This window comes from Callithrix jacchus, chromosome 7, assembly GCF_049354715.1.
Source record: "Callithrix jacchus isolate 240 chromosome 7, calJac240_pri, whole genome shotgun sequence".
NCBI classification, from domain to species: Eukaryota; Metazoa; Chordata; class Mammalia; order Primates; family Cebidae; genus Callithrix; species Callithrix jacchus.
Genome location: NC_133508.1, coordinates 138,659,856 through 138,673,964, shown reverse-complemented (window position 1 = coordinate 138,673,964; position 14,109 = coordinate 138,659,856). Strand labels below are relative to the sequence as shown.

The 14,109-nt window shown below is 44.8% G+C and overlaps 1 long non-coding RNA gene across 1 annotated transcript; it reads left to right on the top strand.

The window, feature by feature from the left end:
• Window positions 1–885: 885 nt before the first annotated feature.
• On the top strand, window positions 886–13,719 carry LOC118143055 (uncharacterized). Its single transcript, XR_004727133.3, has 5 exons — window positions 886–1,506; window positions 4,481–4,664; window positions 5,290–5,723; window positions 12,167–12,242; window positions 12,594–13,719. It is a non-coding gene; the product is annotated as an uncharacterized LOC118143055 (long non-coding RNA).
• The last annotated feature ends 390 nt before the right edge of the window (window positions 13,720–14,109 follow it).

Sequence of the window (14,109 nt, the reverse complement as noted above, 5' to 3'; positions counted from 1 at the left end):
CTTTTCTCTTATAAAGATATTACTTATTTATAACATATTGTAACAAACATACAGCCGAGAGGGAGGCATTCCTCTTCCTAACCATACCCACGTATGATATTAAGGGTGTTTTTTTCACTTGCAAGAGACAGTTTAGGAAAGTAGTGTATATTTGATAGGAATCAGAGATGGTAGGAGCAGGGATGAGGTCCTGGGAAGCTCCTGTCCTCAGGATGTGTGTGGAAAACCCTCTCCTCTCAGAGCCTGCTCAGGGTGCTGCAGCTTCTAAAAGCACCAAGCCTGCTTCCTGCTGAATGTGCCTCTGGCGTGTATTTGAAAGTGGAAAATGATGACCTCTCTGATCTCTTCGATTGGGCTGAGCACCACAGAAAGCATCTTGTGAGGGGAAGGAGCAAGAAGAGCCTTTAATTTTCTTTAATTTGTCATGGTTTTCATTTTCATTTGAACGGTATGTGTCGGAAGACCTCAGTGTGGTGAAATGTCTTACCCTTGTCATCATGTTCTCTCCACAGCCTGCCTCAGGCCCGTGAACTGTACCCTGGAGTCACCCCAGCAGGAAGCTGTTCCTTCCTCACGTGCATGAGGACCACTTCCCAGTCTGCTCTTGTTAACATTATAACAAAAGCTCATGTGTGACCACTTTTAAGGGAGGGGACATATTCTTTCGGGACAGTGATTTGTTAGGTACAAAATAAATAATTATTGATCAACTGCTTAGCCACCCAAGTAAGACATTTGTAATGTTGCCATTACATTATGTGACATCTGGAAGGCCACGTGTGACTCATGACCAGAGAGAATCCAATCTTACGCTTAGCCAATCACAAACATGCTTGAAGTCCAGAGAATGCTGCAGATAGAATCTTTATTGTTCTCCTTGGGTCCAGAGAGAGGCCCTGCCATTCTTCCTCCTCCTTTTTCCTGGATGTCTCTCTGCCTCCCATAGTCCTGCTTCCATGTAGTTGTGACTCTTCCTAATACAAATCTATGGGATACATTCCTGACTCTACTGAGATAAGTGGGTGCTGAGTAGATAATTACATTCTTTGGTATAAAATATCTAAAAGACAAACACACTCTCATTTGCTAAGGGATAAAATCAATAGATCTCTATTTACCAGGAACCGTGCTAATCACTTTGCACTTTGCATATATTATCTCATTTAAAGTTCATGAGACCTATGAGTTGTGTTATCATTTGCCTGATGATTTCACAGAGTAGGAAGGTAAGACACATCGAGTCACACAGGAAGTTGCACAACTGAGTAGTAGAGAATTCAGAATCTCAACCCGAGCTGCCAAATTCTTGAGCTGACATACAGTAAGGTGTAGAGTACTGTCAAGAGGCTTGAGGGAGCTAAGGCCGGCAAAGCACTAAAAACACCACCTGGCACATGCGGAGGCCCAACGCAAAGGGGAACAGAACCAACTGTGAGGAAGGAGAGAAGAGGTGGGCCTTGCCATCTGCTCATTATTCAGAGAGTGTGTACATAGATGGAAGTTGAGGTAAGTTGCATGGGGAAACTCTCTTTTGCTCATCAAATATTTAATAGAATGACTATTCAGGGCCAGACCCTGTGCTACGTGGACTCAACCTAATTGTTGCCTTCAAAGGAAACAGTGGAAGAGACCTGTGAGGACAAACCCCAAAAGTGTTGTAGGCCTTTTCCGAGCCAGACTTAACGGAGAAGGGGGAGTAGTTGATTTCCACAGGGGGGGGCTCAGGGTCAAGAAGGGTATCATAGGAGTGCCACCAGTCAGAATAAGGACATCCAATTTATAATACCACTGCCATAACAATGAGGGACACATAAATCAACATTTTCCTGAATTCCATCTGCCAAGCCTGGCAACATCCGAAGCCACTCACAGATGACTGAAGGATATTTCTGGTCTCATCCCCCGTCATCAGCACAATGGGAAGCAGATATTGCTCACCACGGCATCCTCAATGAAGTATAGAAATTAAATCCAAACACACAGTCACATAAAACTGCTTTAGCTTCGATGACTAAATCACCTCTTTTCTTTGTTCCAGAAAGGTCATGTTTGCTGTAGATATAAAGAAGAAGTTAGGCAGGGAGCTCAGGTTTACATTTCAGTTTTGTTTTGTATTTATAGTCCCCAAGCCCTAATCATTTTCCACCATACCCATACAACACATTTCTCTGTTGTCATTACACTGAACTAAATTAATTTACCTCCCTGTCCAAATTTTATGCCTACAGAGTTAGAAACCACCCAGGAAAATATGACCAAGTAGAGCGAACGCAGGGCCTGCAGGTGGATGACTTGACAGCCAGTCTCAGCTCTGCCACTCACCTGTGTGACTCTAACTTGGATTACTCATCTGTAAAATGGGTTTTGTTAACAGATGCAGCCAAGTTGCTACCCTGGAACTTGGAGAGAAATAAGATGGGCTTTGGAAACTTCAACTGGTCGCACAGTAGATGTGGCAAATATCTGTGGGAGTAAACCAAGAGATTATCTGTGCCTTGTAGATTTAGAAACACCCCAAATTCTAGGCAGGGTGATCTAGGAGCAAACTCGGGATAGCAAACTTGAAGATAATTAAGATTTAGTCAATAGAAAAAACATCAATAGTATTGAATCCTCTTTGGAGAAAGTTTTCGTGAACAGATAATCTAGGACTGGCATCTCGAGGGGTCAGCGAACAACAGCCCATGGGCCAAGTCCAGTTTACAGCCTGTTTGTGTAAATAAGCTTTCATTGGAACATTTGGTGACACTTTGTCTAAGCCAGTTTCTGTGCCACAGTGATGGAGTTCTGTAGCTATGAGAAGCACGTGGTCCACAGTACCTAAGTATTTACTATCTGGCCCTTTACAGAAAACGTTTGCTAGCCGCAGTTGGTCTCTGATCTCTCAGAGTGTTTGATCCCCTCTGGCTCATCTCCAGAATAAACCATACTCCCAACAGTTTCCAAACTGGGGCAGGGATGTCTTGATACTTATCAGAGTCTCCATGTGAGATGCTTAATTATAAATATCCCCTAGCGTGGTTATAGTCACGGAAATGCCAAAGTTTTCAAGTTTGGAAATTTCTTCCTAGATTTGTCTAAGATGAGATGCCTGGTAAGTCCAACCCAGGAAGTTAGTATCCCTGACAGCCACATTCCCACCTTGGAGATGAATGCACCAAGCTATCAGAGCTTAATACCATTTAATACTCAAATGTATAATTCCCCTTGTTCAGTTCCACACCCCTCAAGCAACCTTCTGATAATTTGACTTCCCATGTAGAGTGCCCCCAGAGAGCAGGCCAAGTTGACATATGTCTGCCTGCCAGTAGCTTTTCTAATTACAGAAGACTAAATTGGTGTACTAGCTAATACATGTCAGTCTCTGTGAACTTGGTTTATGTGTCCCAGTCCCTGAGGGGCAAATGGCAGAGACACTCTTAATGTACTGACATATTCTGTGTTCTGAACCCACAAGATTGTCTTGAGAATATGAGAAGTGAACATGGACCCAACTTGGTAAACCATAAAGACCCTACTGTGCTCCATTGATTTCTAGAATGTGCACATTTGACACAGGCTGAGGACCGGGGTCAAGGAAACATTTAGCTGTTCTCGGTTGAAGAGACTTTGCCAATAATAAAAAGACTGTCAGTGTGGTTCGTTAACAGTTTTTAATTGAGGTGACCCTAAGAATCTTACCAGCCAGTTTCAGTTCTAGCTACAGCTTGACTGTCTCTTAAATCCACTTTCCCCTACCCTTGACCCTCCTTTCCTGAGCGAAGGCTTCACCGTCTTTCACCGGGACCTCCAACAACAGCCTTCATTCCAATGCTTGCTCAAACCCCAGGTGCTAAAGTGACTTACCCCAAACACAAAGCTCAGCATGCTGCTTTCATTTAAAAAAAGTTTTTAGCAACATAGCAATCAAACTCCTCCACATCCTGGCGCCACCTTACCAGTCACGTGAGCTGTGATCCAGCTACACTCCTGCTACGTCCACGACACGCTATTCTCTTCTATGTGCCTCTGCTGTGGCAAGACGCCAGTTGCTTCCCATAACTTGTTTTGTTATTTTTTTAATGAGTACAGAACCACCTAATTAAAAGCATATTTCCCTGCCCACCTTCTGGCTAGATGCGGTCATGTCAAAGACAATGAAATATAAAGAAGTGTGCAATTTCTGACTTCCTTACCAAAATAAAGTAACTTGTCCTGGACCACTGCTCCCTATTCTCCCTGTGGCTGGAACTTAGCAAGCCAGCTGATACTCTAGCGGTGTGAAAAATGTCCAGAGGATGGTGGAGCGACAAGTTGGAAGGACCATGGTCCCTGAATGACCTCATGGGGCAGGACAGCCCCAGCAGACCGCCTACCTTTAGACTATTATGTGAGGCAAATGGACTTCTATCTTTTCAAGTTACTACACTGCAGATCTCTTTGTCACAGCAGCTTAGCTTTTATCATAACAGAGTTGCCTTCGCATATTCTAATTCTTCAGGCTGCCCCATCCCTGTTCACTTGCTGAGCTCCAATTTACACTGTTGTGAAGTACCGCAGTGCCCTCAGGACCAAGCAGAATGAACCACTCCTTGCCTGTGCACTCCACAGAACATTTACTTGATTGCCTTGCCAACGCCTTGTTGCTGTAATGGGATCTTTGGCTTGTCTGCTCCAAGAGCAAGGTAAGCACCATTTTCAAATTTGTCTTTGAATGTCCAGGCCGAAGTTTAGCACATAGTAGGAGATCAGCATGTTTTCAAAGGTAAATAAATAAAAGCGTGTCCTCTCACCTTCTAGCTTAGCAGTAAGAAGCATCTGAAGGGTTAAGAAGCAGAACACAGAAAATTAGAAGAAAGAGATAAACGAAAGGGAAGAAACAGTGAGGCACAGGCCATGCCCTCCAGGTCTGCTGCAGCCTCAGCAGTACCCAGCCCTCTGTACGAACTCAATAACCACAGATCGATTGAGCTCAACCTTTGCTTGTCATTACTGCTTCCTTCTGCCAGACCCCAAGGAAGCTTCTATAGGAAGTCAGTCAAGAGACTAAAAGAATACTGAGGGGTGGTGTGTCAGATCAGCTGTTAATTAACAAATCCCTCAAATCATGGAGTAAACAAATCTACATTAGAGGTATGAGTAAGTTTCAGTGTATGGCTTTATTTCATTGAATATCTTTTGGTTTATAAAATATCTTGCAACTACAGGATAGCTGCTAACTTAAGACCCGCTTCTTTATTTCATCAGAGTTTCAAACTGAAACTTTTAAAAGCGACTGATTCTCTGACTGATCCCATTTCTTTCCTACAGCCATGACTGTTCATGGTACTTTGGGAACACGGCACATGTTGCTTGTGGAAGCACACACTAAAGTCAGAGCTGGGAAACTCAGTGGCCTTTAATTATTCAGGATTTAATCGTGCAAGCATGTACAATCAATATATGTTGATCTTAATCTGATTACCAGCTAGTCGTGTTCAGCGCCTCCATCAACAGGATAACAATATGACACATTTCATAGACTTTCCCTGGGTTCTTCCAACAAGCTTATTGGAAGGATTTTAATCAGCTAACGAACTCGTCAGTGGCATTTCCAGGAGCCAAGGCACCTTCCTGCACCTACGTTCCATGACCATATTTGCCTGACATCTTGTGGCCACGGGGAACATGACAGTCTATAAACCCAACATCTGTACACAGGGCAAGCAGCATCTTTGAATGCTAATGCCTGCATCACAGTCAGAGTGAGTACAAAACTGCTCAGGAGATGTGTGACATGCAATTATTTCATCTAATTAAAATGGAAGCTAGGCTTTTCTTTCTATATTTATGAGGCAAGTTGGAACATGTGGGTCAATTCTTATAAGGAAAGGCATGGGGTCTGTCTGGGCTGAACAACATCTGGCTCGATAGCAACTACCTTGGCCACAGAACACTCTTCCCATGAAAGGCCTGCAAAAACAGAATGTGACTCTCTGGGCTGAGAAAAGTAAGAGTGGCTGTGGTCAGCTCCTCCGAGAGAGAGAGGATTTCTAGTCGGGATTGTTGGAACAAAGAATGCATGAGTAAGGGGACTGATAAAGCTTTCATCTTCAGCACCATGGGGGTACACTTTGTATGCCATAAATTTTGATTTTTTTAGCACTAGAAACATTTTGTTTAAAACCAAATTGAGTGTGGAATTATATAAATATAGAGCAGAACAATAAAAGTGCTTTGATTGAAGCCGGGAGTCCAAGCGCCACTGGTTTAGCTTTTCTCCCCAGCCCCCCCCACCACCCCAGGCACATCCTCCAAACCCAGACCTTTGAGGGAATAGCCTGACAACTGTTGAAAAGATGGAAATTGCATTATATGCGAAATCAGAAGTCCTAGCTTTGCATCTCAACTCTACCCTTTAGGACCTGAGCAGCATATAACAAGTCATTAACCTTTCTAAACCTCAGGGTTTTCATCTCTAAAGTAGGGAAAATAATATTTACTTCACGGGGTTATTGTGAACATTAAAAGAGGCAGTAAAATGAAGATGCTTTGTAATTACTAGACAAATGATCACACTGCTATCATCAGACAGTCATAATGGGCAGTCACGCAACCAAGAGGAACGAGCTCCAGACAATGCTCTGCACTGTCTTCCTGCCAGCTTCTGATTCCCCCACGTTCCAGAGGCATTTACTGGAAGTCTTGATTCATGACTCTGTCTCTGAGCAGCTTCGAATAGCAAAGACACAATGGAATACGCTGAACAGTAGCATTCAGGGCTCCAAACTCGGGTTGGTTCACCATTATTGCCGTGTTGTCGAAGCAGTGTTCTCATTTCTCTTTTTTCCTGAATCTGTTATCCACCCCCACCTTCTGTTATCGCCAAATCAGAAGATCTAGACTCATGTGTCTTAAAAGGTATAACTGCTGAGGCCCAGAGAGGTTGTGACTTGTCTCTGAGCGTACAGAGAATTTGTGACTAAGCTAGACTAGAATCCACTTCTCTTGTCACTCAAATAATCACCCAGCTGCCTGGGGTGCTTGTCTTATAAAGGATGCTGATCTATGTTAGTGAAGGGTAGCAGGGGCTGGTGTTGTACTGAAGAAGTCCAATGGAGATAACCAGCAAGGCAACTCCAGAATCACTCTTAGAAGCTGGATGACTGCACGATAAAACAGCAGAGAAATTGAGCATTCGCTTCCCTGGGGAATTTAATAAGTGGGGGATAGAACATGTTCTCTCCACTAGGAAGAGGATCGGTTTATTTCTTGGTGTTTCAGAGGGATGAGTAATTCTGACTGGGCAGCAATAGGATACCACCCCTTCCAGCCCATGACCCTGCACACCCCCAGCCCCAGGAGTGTGTGATACTAGATGAGAAGGAGAAGCAGGAGGCCTTGCCACCATGACAGGCAGCTAAGTGTTATTGGTGAGCTAGGACGCGGGCCGCCAACCACAGAAGACACGGCCTATCCCACAGCACACCTTTCATACACGAGAATAAATTCTCAAGAAAAGGTGTATCATTTCCAATGGAGAATTTTTACAGATAAACTGTCTGATGTGTGCTCCTGGCTCCAAAAGAGAAAATGAATAGCACCTAATATCCTACCAAATCCTCCTTCAAGGCTGAAAATTATGTGGTTCCAGTGTGCCATTAAAGATAATTTTTTAAAAACACGGGTGTTTAATTTAGAGATCATTTCTGGCAAGGCTGAGTGAGACCTGTCTTCACCAGCATTTGAAGCTATTATATAAACCACCAAAACCAGAACCACAGGCAATCTTGTCTATTCATGGGCCAGGTATGTGTGCCTTTTTCTCTCATGCTCTTTAACATTTGCTATCTTTTATTTGAACCCAAAGGAGAAAAATCTCAGTTGCAGAAATAGAACATGAATGCAGTAGAGTGTTTTTTTTTTTTTAAGAGAGACTTCAGAGGCCAGATGATAAATGGCTAACAAAAAACAGGGGTACCTGGGGGCTTGCAAGGAGGGGCTGACGATGCACGTGAGCATTCAGGATTCAGTGATAGGGAGCTGCTGTTTCAGCCCTCAAAGAAGAAGCTATCGATTCATTTTTAAGGCAAACAAGTTGGACCCTGAGGACAGCTGAAGGTGAAGCGGTGGCCTCTCTGAGCCTGCCACACGGGGTGACCTTTGCATGGGGCCACAGAAAGAACAATGGCGAGACAACACTCCTAAATTAGTCATCGGGGCTGTTTGATTTGCTCCTGTGCCAGATGTTCCCTCGTTGATCCCTGCCTGGCCCATATGTCCTCCGTGAACAAGTGAGCGAGCAGAGCCAGCGGCTGCCACTTCAGAAGCAGCCACCAGAGCGGGCTAATGGAGTCCTTGGCAGGAGGTTGCCAACTGATTGGTTGGCCACTGTTTCTCTTAGAGATCAAGGGCATTATACAGGCAGCACACCTGCGCACTCTCACAGCCAGGTTCTGGGTGGCCAGGGAGCCTCGATTCCTGAAGGGCCCTGGTGAGCTCCCCAGCGCCCCAGAGCAGCGTCCCTGGCCCTCTCCCTCTTTTCATCCCTGTCACAAGAATCCCCTGTGGCATTAATTAAACAGCCATTGCCGTGTTCAAAGTGAGGCTCAACCTGGCCTGCAGTTATTCTGTTCCTACTGCTGCTGAGCAGAGGACTGGGGGACACTCCGCTCTCCTCTGACTTAAGAGTGGAGAGGGATCACAATTTTAAGCCAGCAGGTAGGGAAAGGAGACTGGAGGGCTGCTTATCTGGGATGTTGGCTGGTGTTGTCCTTTTATATCACTAAGAACTCAAATGTGGGTATAGGAGGCAAGGGCACCTTTCCCAGCTTCTCACAAGGCCTGTAAGAGACATCCCTTTTGTCTGCCCTCATCATCCCATTCTTCCGGAAACCATCCCTCCAGCCATTGTTGGGTACCTTAATCAGGCTGGCCAATCAGAGAACCTCTCTGCAATTTCTAAACCAATGCTGGGCAGAGAGTGAGCTCTGCTCCAGGGGAGGGAGTTGTGGGGTGTGAGGCCCAGGACCCATCAGCATCTTGTGGGAGAAGCCAGAGTGCTCCAGCGAGGCTGGGCAGACACCAGCAGTGGTCCAGCATGAACCTGAGTCAGGGGCCCCTGAGGACCCACTGCAGCTCTATCTTCCTGTTTGGCTGCCCAGATCCTTCCTTCAATTACATAGGATGCTCCCATATCTTTCTTGTAATTTACTATTTGTGCCAAAGCCGTTTTGAGTTTGTCACTTGCATCTAAAAGAGTCCTGACAAATAAGTAGATCAAATAAAAGGGAAACAGGACATTACCCTGAATCACCATGGTTTTGAAAGCCAACTCTCTGATTAACCAATCTGCCAAAAATAAATTTCTCAAATAATCTATTTGCCAGAAGAACTCATTACAAAACAGGATGTCCCCACGCTTTGGTTTAGCCATGTCTTTTCTGAGGCTACTTTAGCATTTTGCTCATTTAGCTATGATGTCAGTTAAATGTCAATTTCTTCTAGATTTCACTTCTTCGATGCCTAGGCTATTCTGAGGGTAGAAGTTCTGTATCAATTGAATGAGTTTCTCTTTGGCACCGTTTGCGCCCTCTCTGACTTGGGACACGTGTCCATTTTCTGCCTGCTTCTCCCCTTCATCAGATCCTGGCTTGTGCTTGTCTTTGTCCTTTACCTTGCTTGTCCTTGCCCATAAAATGGCTGCGACAAGCTGTTCTATGTCCATTAAAATCTGTATCTGACCAACTGTTATAATTTCAGTAATTTATCAAGCTAGTCACGAGATGAACTGGCCTTGAAAAATTGATTCCCAGTGATTTTACCAAGATGCCAAACACTTCAACCAATGAATACTCTGAAGAATAAAATTCAAAGAGAAACTGTAAACCTTAGCTTTCATCTCCCTTGCCATTGAGTGGACTGCTCCATTGACCCTAGTAGTGGGTCTCCCCTGCCTGACTCCCAAGACAAATAGTTCCCCTGATCTGAAGGGTCTATAGCTGATGCTCTCGGAAGGGCAGGGCTCCCTCTTGGACTGGGCCATGCTAAGCTGCTGTGGTGATCACCTCACCGCCCCACTGTGCCACCCCCTACACCCTGTACTTCTCCTTCATATTGTGTTGCTCACCTGCGTTGATTAACTTAATCAGTTATAATTCTCTGTTCACTACATCCATCTTCACTGGATTGTGAGTTCCTAAGAGCGGGAGTATCATTTCAGCCTGTGTCATCCCTGAATCCCCAGTGCCTGGCACAGGGCTGGTTGCACAGTAGAGGTGCTCTTCAGCTTCTGTAGGAAATCTGGAGTTATCCAACCCTGCGAGGTAAATGGCAGGAACCATCCAATCTTTGACCTCCTGCACTGACTCTGCTACTGCCTCACTTAAGCCTCCTGGGTTGACAGTGCCTGTCAGCCATGCCTTCAGCAGCTCTATTTCTTCTGATGACCACGGAGCTGGAGGAGTCTGGTCTTACCTGCTGGACAAGCCCTGACCAGCCTTCCACTTTCAATTATATGACCTCAATACCTGTTTCCTCCACCTCCCATGTCCTTGCCTCTGGGTAAGCCATTGCCACTTCTGTGGGCTACCCAGTAGAAGAAGATGAGTCACCTAACATCCATCATATGCCGTGGCAGGAGAAGGGGACCCAGCAGGGTGCCAAGTAAGACAGAGCAGGCACCTTAGAACCAGGCAGGGCAAGGGCAGTTGCGATTGGCCAAGTTGGGGTCAATTTCAGGTTCTACCATTTATTTGCCATGTGATGTATTATAAAGGAGAGTTAATGATAATTCCTGGTTTACAGCACGCTGTGAGCACAACAAGCCACTCAATAAAATACAAAATTGGGGTGAATTATAAAGGAGTGGCTCGGCCAGGCCGGTTGTAAGGAGGACAGCTGTGTCTAACAGGAACTGGAAAGCTGCCAATAGTCCGCCTCTGTCTCTCTCCCTCTGTGCCATCTCCACTTCTGTCTTTCACATTCACTTTCTCCCCCTGTGCACTGGCTTTCTCTGCACTATTCATGGCATGCACTTGTTAGTGTGGACACCTAAAATGGCAAACCAGTCTTCTGAGACCACTCAACCTTCTAACTTTTTCCCCTGCAATTAAGGGGCTCAGTCAGGCCAGGCGCAGTGGCTCATGCCTGTAATCCCAGCACTTTGGGAGGCCGAAACGGGTGGATCACGAGGTCAAGAGACCAAGACCATCCTGGTCAACATGGTGAAATCCCCGTCTCTACTAAAAATAAAAAAAATTAGCTGGGCATGGTGGTGCGTGCCTGTAATCCCAGCTACTCAGGAGGCTGAGGCAGGAGAATTGCCTGAACCCAGGAGGCAAAGGTTGTGGTGAGCCGAGATCATGCCATTGCACTCCAGCCTGGGTAACAAGAGCAAAACTCCATCTCAAAAAAAAAAGAGGCTCAGTCACTCCTTCCCATTCTAAAGCTTCAGGAAAGTTTCTTCCCAGTTTAAATAATAAGATTTACATGGAAAATAAAGCTGTCAAGTCCAGGCTTTGCATGTGTGTATGCAGGGGAGGGAAAAGAGAGGAGTAAAATAGATTTCAGTAAGGACTGGGGTACAAGGGAATTAATAGGCACCACCACTCCCCACAGCTTCACAGTTGTTAAGAAAATATCGATAGTGGCCCATGGAAAATGCCTGACTCAGAGCAGATGCTCATTAATTCCCTCTCTTCTCTGCCACTACTGAGTCACACGTACTAGCTAGCTACAGAGGATTCACAATTAGAGTCTCTGCCCAAAGTCACCCCTTGGACTCTAGGACTTCTTAAAGTTCTCTCGCTTTTTGTAAACAAACAAACAAACAAAAAAGCAACATAAAAGCATCTGGCTGGACACAGAAGTGCTCCCTACAGCTTTCCCCTAGACCTGGTGAAAGTGGATCCCCTGATTTCCCTCACTATGCAGCATCCCACAGCAAGCTCACCTCCTGAGCAGAACCCCAGAGGGTGCTTCTGACTTCAGCTCAGCTGCTGCAACCTGCCTTATCTGACGTTTGCCTCCTGAACTAAAGGTGTCCAATTTAGCAAGTAAAAATACAAAACACCCAGTTAAGTTTTAATTGAACAAGTAATTGTTTAGCATGTTTCAAATATTCATTGTTTGCCTGAAATTTAAATTTAACCATGTTTTCTGTATTTTATCTGGTACCTACTCCTGATCAGGTCTTTACTTGTTTTAGTCTCTGACACGACTATCCAACCAACTCCCCGTGTGGACACAATCATATTTGCACTCCAAACACAAGCAGGCCCATGGTGAGTGCTCCATAAACTTAATGCTCTTCCCACCCTCACCTGTCCGCTTCATTTGAGAGTCTCTAACCAGAGTTCTGTTCTTACCTGTCTGACCAACTTCTAGTCTCAGCTTTATGTGCCTGATAATTTACAGCAGGCACCAGCCCAGCCCAAGCCCATAACAAACCACGCCATTGGCTCCATACCAGCTGTTTCTGTAGCCAGAATGGGTGCCGCTTCTGCTTATGCAGTAAAACATGAAGATAATAACTTAGTCCATTCCATTTCATGTCCCTGCTTTCATCTCCCTCTGAAAGAGTGATCCTCAGCAAGCAAGCAATCATTTAATGACTTGCACTATTTCATTTTCAGCATTGTATTCCAGAAGACCTCTTTGGCCCTTACTTCCTGTCTCCATTGAACTCTTTGCATTGCTTTCTTCAGATGTTTTCGTGGTGCTGTCTGGCTTGTTTTCCTGGAACTACGTTTCAGAGTGTCTCACTGAGGCAAGAATGTGGGAGTCAGACTGCATTAGAAATTCTCAAGTTTGAGAATTGATGAAGGTCTTGGACCATATCCCTGAAGAATGCCAAGGTCTTGGAATATATTCCAAACTATTTCATTTCACCTTATGACTCAGATATCAGAAATTATTTATTTATATCTGAGACTAAAATAGTGACAGTTTAAATTGGCAAAGACCCCTAAAATACAAAGCAGGCCCCAGCCCCAAGAACATCAGAATTCTGAAGAGCAAATGGTGAGAAAAGATTAGAAAACTCTTAGTCAGTGAGGCCTGGTGGATGTCAGAGAGAAAGAAACACCTGCTCAGGCCACCATAGAAGACGAAACAGAACAACTCTCAAATTAGAGAAATAAAAATTTGTTGTCATCACAAATAAAATGTTTAGCGATTGAATGAATTTTTGCATCAAGCTCATTTTGGTGGTGGTTACGAATGCAAACATCAAAAGACTTTTGCAGGGAGCCCAAGAGAGAGCAGATGTTAATTAGAATAAAATTGGAGCAAGGCAGACTAAATTTTGTTTTGTCCTGGTGTTGCATTTATTAGTTCATCACATCCACTTAGTCAGCACTGCAACCTGTGCAGAAATTGATCTATGCAAATAGCTTGGTCCATAGAAGTCATTCTCAAAGTGTAGTCCTTGGCCAAAAGCATCAGCATCACCCGGAAACTTATTAGAAACACAACTGCTTGGACCCCACCCCAGACCTACTTAATCAAAGAGGTTGGCGATGAAGTTTAGCAAACTGCATGTTCAGCCCCCGGGTGATCCTGATGTGCTTCAGCCTTATATGGTTCTTGTGGATCACTGTAAAACACATCCAAAAACCGAGAGAAATGGCCATTCTTGTCAAAGCATTGTTTACAAACATATCAGCACTCTAGTTTGGTCTTTTCCCTTGCTTGACATCCAAGCCCTGGTTTTAATTCCAGACCCAGCGAGTTACATGGTTATTCCCTGCCACAAACCTCTTCAATAACATAAGCATTGATTTGTTACTCTTTACCCTCATCTAGAATCCTGATAGAAAGGGAATCAGGCAGAGAGAGAAAGAGTGAGAGAGTGTCACACCTGGCTCTGCCGCTTCTCCAGGGCTGAAGGGGAAATAAGTCCTGATTGCCAGCGGCTGGATGTTCTCCTCCCAGGTGAGGGCTCCTAAAATGAGAAAAACAAAACATCCAAATTTTTTTCCAGTCAGGGAAAAGCAAACTATTTATTTATTTATTTAGCTCTTGCCATCCAGGCTGGAGTGCAATGGCACGATCTTGGCTCACCACAACCTCTACCTCCTGGGTTCAAGCGATTCTCCTACCTCAGCCTCCAGAGTAGCTGGGATTACAGGTGCCTACCACCACACCCAG